The sequence below is a fragment of the Engraulis encrasicolus genome, unplaced genomic scaffold (genome assembly GCF_034702125.1).
Source record: "Engraulis encrasicolus isolate BLACKSEA-1 unplaced genomic scaffold, IST_EnEncr_1.0 scaffold_554_np1212, whole genome shotgun sequence".
NCBI lineage: Eukaryota > Metazoa > Chordata > Actinopteri > Clupeiformes > Engraulidae > Engraulis > Engraulis encrasicolus.
Genome location: NW_026945867.1, coordinates 1 through 15671, shown reverse-complemented (window position 1 = coordinate 15671; position 15671 = coordinate 1). Strand labels below are relative to the sequence as shown.

The window sequence follows — 15671 nt, the reverse complement described above, 5'->3', positions numbered from 1 at the left end:
AGCTTCTGGGGGAATATCTTCACATCTGGCTTTGCGTCTGAAGACAAGTGCTCAGTGTGTTTGTGCAACATCCCTAAGTGTATGTGGGACAATAAATATCTGCAATATCTGTGTTTCTGTGCAATATCTGTGTTACTTGTGTTGGAAGCAAACTGTGTTGATTCTTTTTACTTTTACTTTAACGTTTGCATGCTGTAACAAAGTGCAATAGGGATCACAGCAACAAGTGTCATCAACATTGTGTTTCAGACATTTATTCACTTTCATTTACATTCCTACATGGTGTAGGCAAATGACCCATCCTAAAACGGATTTTATATCCTATCAACACAACTGTCTGGATCATTTTGTTTTAGAATAATCCAAGAAACTCGCTGGTGAGGATTAATTGCAAATTATGATATAGCCTATAAAATGTACAGTACGAGATAAAGGGAGAAAAACTACACTGTATTAAGACAACAGCGGATTTCTTCAGAAACAATATATTACACTGGTACAACATGTAAAATAAAAGTGGAATGAGGAGTAGGAGGAAACAACCGTATTACAGACACTTACATGGCATTTGCAGAATATGGTGTTTGTAGTGTTGACCTTGGTAATGACCCTCTTCCTTTCTTTTGGTGGTAGAGTGTTCTGTCCCATCAGCTGGAGAACAGAAGCTGGAGGAGTTATCTACAGTCTTTCCCAGAAAATGTCCAGGGACATATGAGTCCCTCTTGATTTGTCTCAGTCTACTGTCCAATGCATTAGGTAGTCCACAGTAAGTATGACATGTCGTTCTCTCCACTCATGCTCCACTGCCTCCCTCTGCTGACTGAGTAGTGAACAACATGCCACCACATGACTGGTCAAAGTTTAACACCGGTAACAGTAATACGAGAAGCTGTTGTGAAAATACTGCAAACATGACAATCCATACACACATTCTCATTTCCAGTGATTTCAGTGCAGGGGAATATCCAAATCTCTAAAAGGCGAAAAAGCCTCATTGATGCGTTTCTTAAGCAGGTAAATGGGTTGGTGCAGGTCTCATGTCAGCTGTGTTGAGCTTCCTCCTCCCTCTGTTGGAAGCAGCTTCTGGGGGAATATCTTCACATCTGTCCTTGTGTCTGTCTGACATCTGTGAAGAAATGTACAGTTACACTATAATACTCCAAGAATCTCTGGTTACACTAGGACTTTGTGTAGGCCTACGTGTGTGGAGAGAGAGAGAGAGAGAGAGAGAGAGAGAGAGAGAGAGAGAGAGAGAGAGAGAGAGAGAGAGAGAGAGAGAGAGAGAGAGAGAGAGAGAGAGAGAGAGATTTGACAAGAATTGATAAAAGATTTAATAAGATTAATTGTCTGGGCCTTCCTGGCAGGGGCTGATTAAGAAATTATGCCCTCCTGGGCCAGACACTGTCTTGGCCCTCCATAACCCCCCCCCAAACAAAAACAAAAAGCACATTGACCCTGCTAATCAGACATGCTAAGACAATTACACACAGTGCTCACGGCTAGCACACTACGATACACCCCAGCCCCCACATGCTTTAGAGTTGAACAGAACTATATACGTACGATGGTGTGTGTGCAGAGGTATGGCAACACATTAACAAGTGATGCTGTTGGTGGGAGGACAATTTGTGTAGGGGGGTGTGGGGTCTCTCCCCCAGAATTTTTTTGTATTTTGTAGATGCAATTTCCTGCATTCTAATCAATTTTAGGGCAAGGAATGACAAATCCCATCTGACTCACTCCCTCATATTTGAGATGTTGAGATGACAAAATTAATGTAACATGGCCACGTATGTGATGCTATGAGATTACTATCCATCAGTCATGACTGAAAGCCCAAAAGCATAATTTGAAATGCCAAATCCACCAAACAGTAGGTAAACCTACACAAAAGTCATTTTTTGTAGCAACCACAATCAATGGTAGCAACTCATGAACTCAAATAATTGGAAAGATCATTATTGCAAAGGTGGTTTTGAAGGCTGGTTTGGGTAGTGTCCATGGGGTCAAGTTTGCCTGGCCCCTTGGGCCCTCCCACCCTCTAACCTGACTTGGCCTGTGGGACTATACCAGTTCATTGTACACTATATTGGCTGGCACATGAAGCACCTTGGAAGGATTATTATTGCAAAGGCGGTTTTGAAGGCTGGTTTGGATCGTGGCTGAGGGGCCATGTTGGCCTGGCCCCTTGGGGCCTCTGGCCCTCTGTGGGTCGAGGCCATGGGGCCAAGTTGGCCTGGCCTCTTGGGGCCTTGGCCCTTTGGCAACCTTAGGCCCCCGGACCTGGTTTGACCTAGAGACTACACCAGGAGGACATTGTACACTATATTGGCTGGCACATGAAGCCACTTGGAAAGATTAATTGCAAAGGCGGTTTGGGTCAGTGTTCGTGGGGCCAAGTTGGCCTGGCCCCTTGGAGCCTCTGGCCCCCTGGGCCTAGGCCCGGTAGGCCCGTTCATTAATCCACCCTGCTTTCTGGGCCTCATCTGGTTCTGCTCTGAGTAACAGAACAGGGCCAGATGAGCCCCAGATATGAACCAGACCAGGGCCAGATGAGCCCCAGATATGAATCACAGATCAGGGCCAGGTGATCCCCAAATGTTTATTGTGAATCAGAAACAAATCTGGGCCAAATCCACAGGTTTAATGACCACTCTGGAACAATTCTGCATCCATAATTCAAATATGTTCCATTATTGGACTGTTGAAAATTAAAACACCGGGCCCAGTAGGGTTTTGCATAGTAGACCACAGACATTCAAAATACATGATTACCATAGGCCTAATGTATCTTATCCTAAACATACAGTAGGCCTAAGGTCTTGGAAGAAAGTTTCTTCATTATTTTTTTTACTGACATCATTACATGCTTACCTGAACCGTTCTGTCTTGCACTGCGTGGAAGGTTGGTCTTATATCGTCCAAACTGCCCCTTCGTTTTACTTTCTTGCTACCCATCTCTCAGCTTCCCTTAGAAAACAAAGTAAACCAATGCTTGGGTTAGTTGCAGGATTCCCATTTGAAGTCAGACACAACTTCATGACAAAAAACATTTAGCCATGAATTTGTGAGAGCCAGTCTTTCAAATAGCAATTTCAACCAAGTCTGGCACCTGCATTCACCACAAGGCATGTTTGTCTAAACTGAGAAGCTTCTTGAAGATTTTGCATGTGTTGGACATTTTACAGGGGGAAGTATCAAGACAAAACTAATGAGAGACAGATACACTGTCAGTTTTTGTATTCCACTATAAATACAATTCCAAACCATTATCACTGTTAGCATACTAACAGGCCAACAGGTACACCATGATTAACTTCAATTACAACTCATTTGGCAAATGTGATAATGGGGTATGATGATAATCACTTACCGTAGGTCCAGACCTACATCTCAGAAAATATGTATGTTGTTCTGCTGGTAAGATTTCTTCCATTGACAGTTAATTCCAATATTTAAGGAACATAATGTAGTTCTAAACGTCCATGCACTTCAGCTTTTCCACTCGAAAACATCCCATCCCCCTCCATCCAGGTGTATTCCTTGGAAGTGGCTAGTGCACACATACCCCTCCCGTCAGGTAGATTCTTTGGAAGTGTTCACAGACGGTAAGTGTGCTCCACGCCCCTCAACATGTAAAATAGTAGGCGGTGTCAGTGAAGCCGAGCATGCTCATGTGAAAGGGAGAGGGGGGAAAAAACGGGACAAACTTGATCCAACCAGCTGATCGAGGCGGCTACCTGTGTCGGAAGGAAACTTTGTTTCTTTTTTTAACTTTTACTTGAAATTTTGCATAATGTACCAAAGGATCACAGCTAGAAGGAGTCATCAACATTGTTTTTCAGATATGAATTGACTTTAATGTAGGCCTACATTTCATACATGGTATTGTAAGCAAATGTATACAAAAACGGATAACCTATAAACACAATTGTCTGGATCACTTTGTTTTAAAAATCAAACACACAAGAATGTGAGGATGAGTGTGGATCTCCCTCACCCCTAGCCGGGCCGTGCCCTCCAAATGACACAACACCTTCAGCATTGCTAGGCCAAGAGCGATGCAAATATCGTTTCTGAGCCCCTACCCATTTTGTCGGGAATTAAGCAAACAACCATTAGCAAACAACCATTAGCAAATTAAGGGAGGCAGGTCAATCATGTCGTTTGGGAAATGTTAATTGTTATGCTCTTGGTCAGACTTAAGTCTACCCCACCCCTACCCCTACCCCTATCCCCCTATGCCCCTCCTGTCAGGTAGGTTCTTTGGAAACGTTTACAGACGAGATAAGAGTGTTATGATGAATGATAGTTCTTTACGGAAAGTTGTAGCCACTGTGGGGCATCGGTAAGAATGCACTTGAAGAAGATGTTCAAGGGGGTTGGGTATTTATTATAAATAATAAATCAAAATAACATAGTAATTGTACAGTGCTAAGTAAGAAACTAGCATCCATATAGCTTCACAGACAGATATGAAAATAGCATAGCTGCCAATAAGCTAAACACAAAATGCTCCATTAATAGTCAGAAATATAGCAGGTCAACAGCAGTGCGGACAACAGCAGTGCGGACTCGTCCGTCGGTCCCTGGGATGATGCTGGTGACACGACCAACAGGCCACAGGGCCCTTGGCAGTTGGGGGTCCACCACCATCACGACGGTTCCCGGCTGCAGCTGCGATGGGTCCTTGTGCCACTTGGACCTGGTCTGCAGTGACGGGAGGTAGCGCTGGATGAAGTGTCTCCAGAACTGATCTGCTAACACCTGAGCATGCTTCCAGCGGCGGCGGCTCAGCAGATCTGACTCTGTGTAGACGGCTTGGGGGAGTGAGGGGTCTAGCCGCCCCATGAGGAGCAGATTGGGTGTCACAGGGTCCACATCAGCTACATCTGTAGAAACGTAGCCAAGAGGTTTCGAGTTCAACACCCCCTCCACTTCTATCAGCACGGTTTTCAGGACTTCTTCAGGAACGGGCTGAGTCTGAATTGTGGGGTACAGTGCGGCCTTGACAGATTTCACTTCCCGCTCCCACATGTGGAGCACTTGGAGGGTTGAACTGGAACTGGATCTGGTACTTCGCGAGGTGATCTTGGAGGGTGGCGTGCATAGCTTTGAAGGCTTCTTGCAGCTCTCTAGCACCACCACGGAAGTTCGTCCCCTGATCCGATAGGAGCTCTGCAGGCTTTCCTCTCCGTGCAATGAACCTACGGAGGGCCATAAGGAAAGAGTCTGTGTCGAGGCTAGACAGGACGTCTAGGTGCACTGCCCGGGTTGTGAGGCATTTAAACAGGATACCCCACCTCTTTTCATGACGACGGCCCACTTTCACTGTAAATGGGCCAAAGCAGTCCATTCCCGTAGAGAAGAATGGGGGCTTCATCAGCCGCAGCCTTGCTCGTGGGAGGTCTGCCATTGTGGGCACAGATGGCATAGCTCTCTTCATCTGACAGTCTGTACAAGCATGCTGATGGCGCTTGACAGCTTCACGGCCTTGCAGGATCCAGTACTTGCGACGCAGCTCTGCAAACAGGCGCTCTGACCCTGGGTGGAGCAGACTCTCGTCGATGTCCTGAATGATGAGCCTGGTGACTTTGTGCTGAGGGTCCAGGACCACTGGGTGGATGGCTTCCAGGTCCAGTTGGTCGCTGCGGCGAAGCCTCCCTCCGACACGAATGAGGCACACAGTGTCATCGTACTCTGGGGCTAGAGCACGTAGCCGGCTGGTCGTTGACACTGGCTTGCCGGCACGTAGCAGGTCAAACTCCTCCGGGAAGCTCTCCTGCTGGGCTTGTCTCAGGACTTCTCGCTCCGCATCCCTGTAGTCCTCAGCCGAGTCACTGGCCTGGTCAGTGGCCGCCCCGTGACGGGATTGCACAACAGCTTCGACCATGTCTTTGAGAGAGGAGAACTGGTGAGCAGTAGGCGGCGATGATCTCTGAGTAGTCGTGTTGAGGCAGCAGACTGTAGGTTTCCGCATCTCAGCAGTGTCCTCCAGCTCCACTGTGGCAGGTGTCTTCGGCCAGAACTCTGGTGATTGCTGCAGGAAACCTGGTCCTTTGTTCCACCTGCTGTCCTGGCTCAACTCAAGCAGCGTCTTGCCTCGTGTGATGTCGTCTGCTGGGTTATTGGCCGAATCCACGTACCTCCACGCATGGACATCAGTCAAGTCCTGGATCTCAGCTACTCGCGTCCCGACAAACACTTTATAGCGGCAGGAGTCAGAACGGAGCCAGGTAAGGACTGTGGTGGAATCAGCCCACAGCACGACTTCACAGATGGACAATGTGAGTTCTCGCTGCAGAAGGGAAGCCAGCTGAGCTCCGGTTAGCGCAGCACACAACTCAAGCCTGGGCATTGATAGCTGCTTCTTTGGGGCCACTCGCGATCTTGCAGACAAGAAAGACACCTCCACACGGCCATCAGGACTCTTCGTTCTCAGGTAGGCTACAGACCCGTATGCCTTTTCAGACGCGTCTGCAAAGATATGCAGGTCTCTCTTGCAGCTGGAGATGTCTAGCTCATGGCTCACGTAGCACCGGGGTAGGGAGATCTCTGAGAGATGCTGCAGCTCCTCTTCCCATTCCAGCCAGGGTTGCAGCACATCCTCAGGAAGTGAGGGATCATCCCACTCCCTTCGCTTGTCCCACAAGTGCTGCACCAGGACTTTGGCTCGTGTTGTGAAAGGGACAATGAATCCTAAGGGGTCATACAAGCGGGCCAGGACTCTGTAAATGTTCCTCATGGTGGGTATAGGATGGTCTGGCATTCGGTACTTGTACCTCAAGGTGTCCGAGTTGCAGAGCCAACGGAGCCCTAGAGCTAGCTCCTGTGGGTCAGCACTGGACTCGTTGAGCCATAGCTCGCTGCTCTCTGACCTGGCTTCCTTCGGCAAATGGCTGATCGAGTCATGGACGTTGCTTGCCCATTGACGCAGCTCAAATCCTCCAGAGGCCAGCAGTGAGGTGATCTTGTCTACGAACTGTCGAGCTTCGTCCACGGAGGAGATACTCTGGAGGCAGTTATCAACATAGAACGACCTCTCTATGGCCACCCGAACATCCTCGTCTTGCTGGCTGTGGTCAAAGACGTGCTTCTGCAACGCAAAGGTAGCACAGCAGGGGCTACATGTTGTGCCGAATGGCAAGACTTGCCAGACGTAGGTGTTCGGTGGTTTCTCTGTCTCCAGGTTGCGCCACAGAAAGCGAAGCAAGGGCCTGTCTTCGGGGAGTAGCCTCACCTGATGAAACATGCCCTTGATATCGCTGCTTACTGCAACGGCATGTTCTCTGAAGCGCAGTAGAACGCCGATCAGACTGGAACTCAGAGTAGGGCCTGGTAGCAGCAGCTCGTTCAGGTTGTCTCCTTTGTACACGAATGAACAGTTGAAGACAATCCTGTTCTTGCCGTTGTGGGACACCATGTGGTGCGGTATGTACCACGATTCTGCTGCACTCTTGAGCTCCTCTTCTGGCACCTTAACTGCGTAGCATGCCTTCTCCAACTTGTCGATCTCTGCACAGTACGCCGCTGCACGCTCTGGGTCTTTGGAGAGGCGTCTCTCTGTGCTGCGAAGGTTAGCCAGCACGGCTTCTTTGGGTGCATGCAGCTGTGGCATATTCTTCAACCGTAGGAGTGGAGTAGCGTATCGCTGGATACCATCAATGTTGATGCGTGTGGTCTTCTCTTCCAACAGGTGGATAGCATCCTGATCCTGCCTGGAGCGAGTGACCAGCTTCTCACTCCTATAGGGGAGAACATCAAAACTGCCACAATCTCTCAACACTCTGAAGGAGCTCAGTAGAGGGGGAGAAGGTTGACAGGTGCATGCAACTCTGTTCAGTGGGCTGCGTCTTCCTCTGCACAACTGGCCCTTGTAGTGTCCAGCCTAACCTCGTATTCACCGCTGCTGGAGTCCCAGGGGGTCCTAGGCGCACTGGTTCCACTGGGGTGACGAGGTGAGGGTGGTCAGACCCGATCAGGAGAAGAGGGCGCACTCTATCTAGAGCTTTGAGCGGGATCCCTCTCAGGTGCTTGTGCTTCCTTTGAAGAGCCTCCACCGGGTACGAGTGCTCGGCCAGACTCAACTGCTCAGCTGTAAAAGCCCGCTGGATCTTGAAGGACTTCTTTGGCTGGTCCACTGGCGATATGGAGAACGACACAGTGGTGCCATGTAAGACTCTGAGATCTTGGCGGACTGTCCTCAAGGCCAGGTCCTCGGGTTGGCCTGTGAGCTTGAGGCTGTGGGCAGCTGCGGGGAGTAGAATGGTCCTCTCCGAACCGTCATCTAGGATGGCATACGTCTCTAGGGCGTGAGGGCCATTCTGCAGTAACACTCTACTCACTTTCAGGAGTACCTGATTGCAGCCTGACCGCCTGTCCAAGTACAAGACGTCGTTGACGGTGGGTGTGCTGACAAAGCAGGTTAGGTTCTCTGTGGCAGGCTTCGCATTCCCATCATGCGGGGCAGACTTGGTGTTCACGTCATGCAAGGCCTGCAGGTGTTTGCCTTTGCACTTGTGACACTGCATCTTCAGACGACACTGAGCGGCCTGGTGCAGCCTGGCACAACACCAACATCTTTTGTTCGCCTTGATCCATGCCGTCTTCTGTTCCACAGTCAGCAGCTTGAAGTTAGCACAATGGTCAAGGAAGTACTGGTTGTTGTTGCAGAATGGGCAATATGCGGTTTTCTCTGCCGGCTTGGCATTGGAGGTTGGCGTGGCTGCTACTGGGGCATTCTCAGGCTGATCCGTGGTGTGCAAGATGCTAGTGACTTTGGCACCCTTGCTGTCTTGACGACGGTCAGTCCTGGACTTTGCCTTGCCTTTCTCCTCATGGTCCCGAGGCTCACACATAGACTGCTGCATCTTCAACTCGTAATTGAGCCAGTCAGAGAAGTGCAGGAGGGTAGGTATGGTGATGCGCTGCGGGTAAAGGAACCTCTTGAACTCCGCTCTCATGTCGTGAGGTAACTTCGACAGGAGCCTGGATACGTGTGAGCCACAGCAGAGCTCGGTCTGTCCACTCTCACCAAGCTGATTCAACAGGCCTACCAGCGATCTTACTTGGAGGGCGAATCTCTTGAAGCCTTTGGTGTCGCCGTGTGCAATGCTCTGGGCATCCATGAGGTCCGCAATGTGCCTGAGGGCCAGCTGGTGTGGCTGTCCGTAGTGCTCTGTTAGGCTGGCCATGGTATCCGTGTAGGGCTGAGGAGAGTTGGTGTATGAGTCGGCGATAAGCAGAGCGTCTTCATACTTTAGATGATCGACCAGTATCTGGAACTTAAAGCGCTCTGTTGCGTCCCTTGGCAGCAGGTTCTCCAGTGCATCCTTCAGCCTGGCGAACTCCCTTGGATCACCTTTAGTGAATGGAGGAATTTTTGCCTTTGGCCCACGGTACACACTCTCCCTCTGGGGGGCCAGGGCTCCAGAGTGCGACCAATTTGGTCGCATATGCGCCCATTTTTTTCAATGGTGCGCCTAAAACATATTTTTAGGCGCACCGGTGCGACCAGCCATCAGTAGAACAAAATCAATTACCAAACAACCGTTTTAATGGACATGAAATGAATAGTCATTCTACAGTAGTGGCCCACCATCATCACACAATAAAACGTGTCGATGCAGTCATTCCTTCAACTCCGCTGAACTACCGGTAGCTTCTCCCCCTTCCTCGTTCACAGGCAGCCCGACGTTTCAGAATAGAATGTTCGACTTCGCTCAACCATCCGAGTTCACATGTGCCAGCGAGTTTTGTGTTTTCAACCAGGCGAGTTTTGCAACGGACGAGAGAGTAACAATCACGGTAAAAACAGCAAAATGACTTGAGGATATTTTAAACACGAGAGAGTCACAATCACGGGGGAAAACTCAGCCGCGTGCAGAGCTGGCCAAACAACAGGTGACGCGCTAGTCTGTCGGGACTTCTGTGAGAGTTTTTTGATAGCGACTAGGGCAGGCTACATAGACTACTGCCTATCAGTCGGCAAGGCATCGTTCATGTACCTCGAGACAGCACGAGAGAGAGAGAGAGAGGGAGAGGGAGAGGGAGAGCGAGCGAGCGCACTAGTGCTGTCGTGTCTGTTCGTAGCGCTTGCTAAGATATACCACTATCATTATGCAGAGGGAGAGCGCTCAAAAATGGGGAAATAGACAAAACCCAATTCACCTCAGATTCCACTGTAAACATAGGCCAGGCTATTTGTGTCAAATGGTTTTTAAAATCATGACATTTTTAGCAGGGTTTGTTAAAAATCTATCCATCTATCTATCTATCTGTCTTTTCTACCAGCCAAACTGAAATTTCACCAGCATTTGGCCGGTTGACTGGCTGGTGTTAATTCAGAGCCCTGCTTGTAGCCAAGATGTTAGTTAGGTAGCCTACTGTCATGTCTTTTATAAGGAGCACATTTGGAAGACTAGCCTATAGACCCAAGTAAAAAAAAAAGTGTACTTAATATATACTTAATAAGTACGTTTTATTGTATTTAAAGTGTACTTCAAAAGTGTGTATTTAAAGAATGTTATTTTGGGACAACTTATAGTATACTTAAATGTACTTGAAATATAATTAAGTAGAACTTAAACACATTTTAAGTTGACTTTTTTGTACTAAAATTAAACTTTGTATAAGTGTACTTAATATACTAAAAATATATTTAACTTTAAGTACATTATAAGTATACTAACCAAGTCACTTTAAAATGTGTTTAATGTTTACTTTAGCATGTGGATAAGTGCATTTTAAGTACATTAGAAATCTATTTTAACGTCATGAGAAAGTACTTTATAGTATACTGCAGAAGTACATACTTAAGTTGTGTTATTTTGGGACAACTTATAGTATACTTAAATACACTTGAAATATAATTAAGTAGAGCTTAATCACATTTTAAGTTGACTTTTTTGTACTAAAATCAAACTTTGTACAAGTGTACTTAGTATACTAAAAACATACTTAATTTTAAGTACATTATAAGTATACTAACCAAATCACTTTAAAATGTGTTTAATGTGAACTTTAGCATGTGGATAAGTGCATTTTAAGTACATTAGAAATCTATTTTAACGTCATGAGAAAGTACTTTATAGTATACTGCAGAAGTACATACTTAAGTTGTGTTATTTTGGGACAACTTATAGTATACTTAAATACACTTCAAATATAATTAAGTAGAGCTTAATCACATTTTAAGTTGACTTTTTTGTACTAAAATCAAACTTTGTACAAGTGTTTTAAATATGCTAAAAATATATTTAACTTTAAGTACATTATAAGTATACTAACCAAGTCACTTTAAAATGTGTTTAATGTGAACTTTAGCATGCGGATAAGCACATTTTAAGTACATTAGAAATCTATTTCAATGTCATGAGAAAGTACTTTATAGTATACTGCAGAAGTACATACTTAAGTTGTGTTATTTTGGGACAACTTATAGTATACTTAAATACACTTGAAATATAATTAAGTAGAGCTTAATCACATTTTAAGTTGACTTTTTTGTACTAAAATCAAACTTTGTACAAGTGTACTTAATATACTAAAAACATACTTACTTTAAGTACATTTCAAATATATTCACAAAAATCGCTTTAAGTACATTTTAAGTGTATTGACTCTAAATGTATTTTAAGTATACTACAAGTAGATTTTACTTTAAGCACATTTCAAATATATTTATTTTAAGTACACTTTAAATATATTTCAAAAGTATATGAAAAAAACATTAATGTAATCCACAGTTACTCATTTCCATTGTACATTGTCTTGTTCACAACCATCAGCCATTCACATGAACCTTCCTTTCACCTTCACTTCAGACAACAACCACTGCCTCAACCAGGATTCGAACCCACAATTCGCTGAACCACAGACCTGCACTCTAACCACTAGACCACAACTACCTGTTCTTTGACAGGCACAATTACGTTCTTGAAGTAATAGTCTTGAGTAGTACACTTTAAGTATACTTTTATATACTTAATTATAATACTTAGAAATCATTGGTGGTGGTATGCTTTTATCGAATTAAAGACACTTTTACATGTTTAATTTGTGCACCAAAAAGTACACTTAAAGTGCACTTAATACACTAATAACACAACTTAAGTACAGACTTCAGTATTGTGCTTAAAAGTTTAATAGGTAAGGCCTTACATGCCTTTTTAAGATCTGTTTGTGCTCTTCAATATGGTGTTTTTACCATGAAAATACATTAACAAAATGGAAGGTGGAAGGTTATTTAATGTTACAAAGCATAATGAATAAATAAGCCTAGGTTAAAATACACTAAAATGATGGTTTAAAAAAGTACCCAGGTGAAAAAAAGTGTACTTAATATACTTCATAAGTATGTATTTTTGTATTTAAAATATACTTCAAAAGTGTGTATTTAAAGAATGTTATTTTGGGACAACTTATAGTATACTTAAATACACTTGAAATATAATTAAGTAGAGCTTTAACACATTTTAAGTTGACTTTTTGGTACTAAAAATCAAACTTTGTACAAGTGTACTTAATATACTAAAATCATACTTAACTTTAAGTACGTTTCAAATATTCTTTCTAATACCAAACTTTAGCACATTACTTTTAAAATACAAATACACTTAAAATACACTTAAAATATACTACACTAACAGTATGTTTTCAAATACAACACTTAAGCACATTACTTTAAAAATACAAATACACTTAAAATACACTTGAAGTGGTTCAAGACAACAAGAAAAATAACATAAAATCTTTATAAGTGAGTAAATTTCATTAAAGACAATTAATATTAGTGTCAAAAAGGCAATATAGTAAGTATGCAAAAAAATATGCATATTTGTAAAGGTCGTAAAATAAAGTTTAGGTATATATAACTGATAATGTATATTTTCTAACACTATGTTTGAGTACATTTTTTAAGAACAAAGTTTAATACATTAAACTAGCAGTACATTTTCTAATACCATACATTACTATAATGGTGTACTGTGTATGATTTTTTGTAGTTTATTTCCAAAATTCATGCTGGAAAAAGGGGAGTCATTCATCATCATCATAAATTGAGGTTCTTGTCCATGTTCCAGATATAGAAATTTTTTGCTAGGAAAATGACTGTACTTTGGCCAGTAATTAGTTTATTTATTTTGTAAATATAGTTACAATACATTTAAATACACAACACTAATAGTGTATTTTCTAAAAACAATCTTTAGCACATTACTTTAAAAATACAAATGTACTTAAAATACATTTAAATACAATACACTAATAGCACATTACTTTTAAAATACAAATGTACTTAAAATAGACTTTAAATAGAATATACTAATAGTATATTTAACAATACCACACTTTAACACATTACTTTAAAAATACAAATGTATTTACAATACATTTAAATACAATACACTAATAGTGTATTTTTTAATAAAACACTTTAGCACATTACTTTTAAAATACAAATGTACTTAAAATAGACTTTAAATAGAATATACTAATAGTATATTTAACAATACCACACTTTAGCACATTACTTTAAAAATACAAATGTATTTACAATACATTTAAATACAATACACTAATAGTGTATTTTATAATACTACACTTTAACACATTACTTTTAAAATACAAATGTACTTAAAATAGACTTAAAATTGAATATACTAAAAGTATATTTAACAGTACCACACTTAAGCACATTACTTTAAAAATATAAATGTACTTACAATACATTTAAATACAATACACTAATAGTGTATTTTATAATACTACATTTAAGTACATAACTTTTAAAATACAAAGATACTTAAAATACACTTAAAATATAATACACTAATAGTATACTTTATAATGCTACACTTTAGCACATTACTTTTAAAATACAAATGTACTTAAAATACATTTAAATAGAATATACTAATAGTATATTTAACAATACCACACTTTAGCACATTACTTTAAAAATACAAATGTATTTACAATACATTTAAATACAATACACTAATAGTGTATTTTATAATACTACACTTAAGTACATAACTTTTAAAATGCAAAGATACTTAAAATACACTTAAAGTATAATACACTAATAGTATACTTTATAATGCTACACTTTAGCACATTACTTTTAAAATACAAATATACTTGAAATACATTTAAAATATAATACACTAATAGTATATTTGACAATACTACACTTAGCACATTACTTTTAAAATACAAATATACTTAAAATACATTTAAAGTACAATACACTAACAGTATATTTTATAAAACTATATTTAAGTACATAACTTTAATAATACAAATTATTTTAAAATATATTTAAAATACACTTAACTATAAGTATATTTTTAAATACCATACTTAAGTACTGTACTTGATAAGTAGAGTGTACTTAAAATATACTTTCAGAAAATTAAATATATTTAAAGTACACTTAAGTACACATTTTTTTGACCTGGGGAACATGGAAGGCTCCAGGTCTTTTAAAATAATAATAATAATAACAATAATAATAATAATAATAATAAAAATATAATGTAATATTTGTTAAAGCTGAGGTGCGTGTGTGTACGGGGTAGTGAAAACATTTGGGTGCACCTAAATTTTGTGCTGGTTTTGCACCGCCTAAAAAAAATGTTTAGGCGCACCAGTGCAACCAGTGCAAAAAGTTAGTCTGGAGCCCTGGGGCAGATATTGGCTCACCAAACTCTGACTCTGCTGGAGTGTATGGTTGACAATACTCTGGTGTTGGTACCCTGGGTACTGGCGGTGGAGGTTGAGGCAGCACTGGGCGCGGCTGAATTGGGTGCATTTCCCTCATGAGTGCTGTAAGTTCTTCCACTAAGTCCTTCGCCGGAGAGGCTGGCTGCTCCGCTTTCTCTGCTATTGGAGGTGGAGGAAGTGGCCAATCACCGTCATCTCCTGTAGGCAACACATATGCGCTGGGTTGAGGTGGCAGTGGCGGTCCAAAGGACTGGGACCAGTCATTTTCTTGCTTAATAGGACGCAGTGTTGGATGTGGGGCAGACCTCTGCAGAGAAGGAGGAGGGGCAGATGGCCACTGAGGCGGTAAGTGCGGCAGTGCAGCGCTGGTGTCGAGGCGCCTGTGCAAGTCCGACATTTGTTGCTGCATGCGCTAGTTATCTTTCACAATTCTATGCAGAAAAGCCATGACGTCAGGAGCAGCTCCAGTGATGTGCTGACTTTGTGGCACAGCAGGTGTGCTCTGGTAGAGAGGGGCAGCTGGTTCAGGTACGTAGGCAGAGTGCTGTATTCCTGATGCCTGTGCTGCACCATACTCTTCATTCAGAGCTAGAGGTGTGAGAGGCGTCATCCTGGCGAATCTCTCTGAAGCTCCCTCCATGCTATAATAGCGCTGTTGCCCTGGTAAGTAAGCTACATCATGAGGGGGATAGTTGGACCGCTGTAGGGCTGGAAGGGAGACGGCATAATCGTCCATCCAGGCTGGCTGCCTTACTGTACGGCGGGGGCGCACATCTACAGGCGGCGGACTCCTTCTCTGGTCTGGGAACATCTTCAATAATCCACCGTGACTACACTATTCTCGCTGGGGCCTCCAATTTGTTATGATGAATGATATAGGCCGGAAGGTGACCCGCGAAAAGTGCATCAGAAACCTAACTTCGCTCCACAGCCTCCGAACA

The 15671-nt window shown here is 42.8% G+C and overlaps 1 long non-coding RNA gene across 1 annotated transcript; it reads right to left on the bottom strand.

The window, feature by feature from the left end:
- Positions 1-234: 234 nt before the first annotated feature.
- Positions 235-3612, bottom strand: LOC134444406 (uncharacterized). The gene is made up of 3 exons (XR_010033962.1): positions 3374-3612; positions 2875-2970; positions 235-1126 (listed from the first exon to the last, which is right to left on the bottom strand). It is a non-coding gene; the product is annotated as an uncharacterized LOC134444406 (long non-coding RNA).
- Positions 3613-15671: the final 12059 nt, after the last annotated feature.